The sequence below is a fragment of the Formica exsecta genome, unplaced genomic scaffold (genome assembly GCF_003651465.1).
Source record: "Formica exsecta isolate Colony F162 unplaced genomic scaffold, ASM365146v1 scaffold882, whole genome shotgun sequence".
In the NCBI taxonomy this organism is placed as follows: domain Eukaryota; kingdom Metazoa; phylum Arthropoda; class Insecta; order Hymenoptera; family Formicidae; genus Formica; species Formica exsecta.
This window is the reverse complement of record NW_021853652.1, coordinates 166-518: the sequence shown is the minus strand read 5'-3', so window position 1 is coordinate 518 and position 353 is coordinate 166.

Here is a 353-nt window from a genome sequence, read left to right as displayed (position 1 = left end):
TTAAATGAAACCCCCCATTTTTTATTGCACATTCTTGTAGCTTACCTCGAGAGTTTTTCAAAACACTATAATAAAGTATTTTTTCATTAAGTACTTTTTGAGTTTTTTTATATTTTAATCTGACATATTTTGATATAAAAATTAAAATATCTCGTAAAATATTTAGTTTTTGATAATCTTATCGTAATACTTTTATGTACAGAATAATGAGACAAATCAATTAGTAAAAAAAATTAATTGTTTTTAAGAAAAAGTATGTAATTATTTATAATGTATTTTTTTAAACAATTATTTGTTTTTTTCTTTACACTTATTGATTTGTCTCATTATTCTGTACATAAAAATGTTACGGT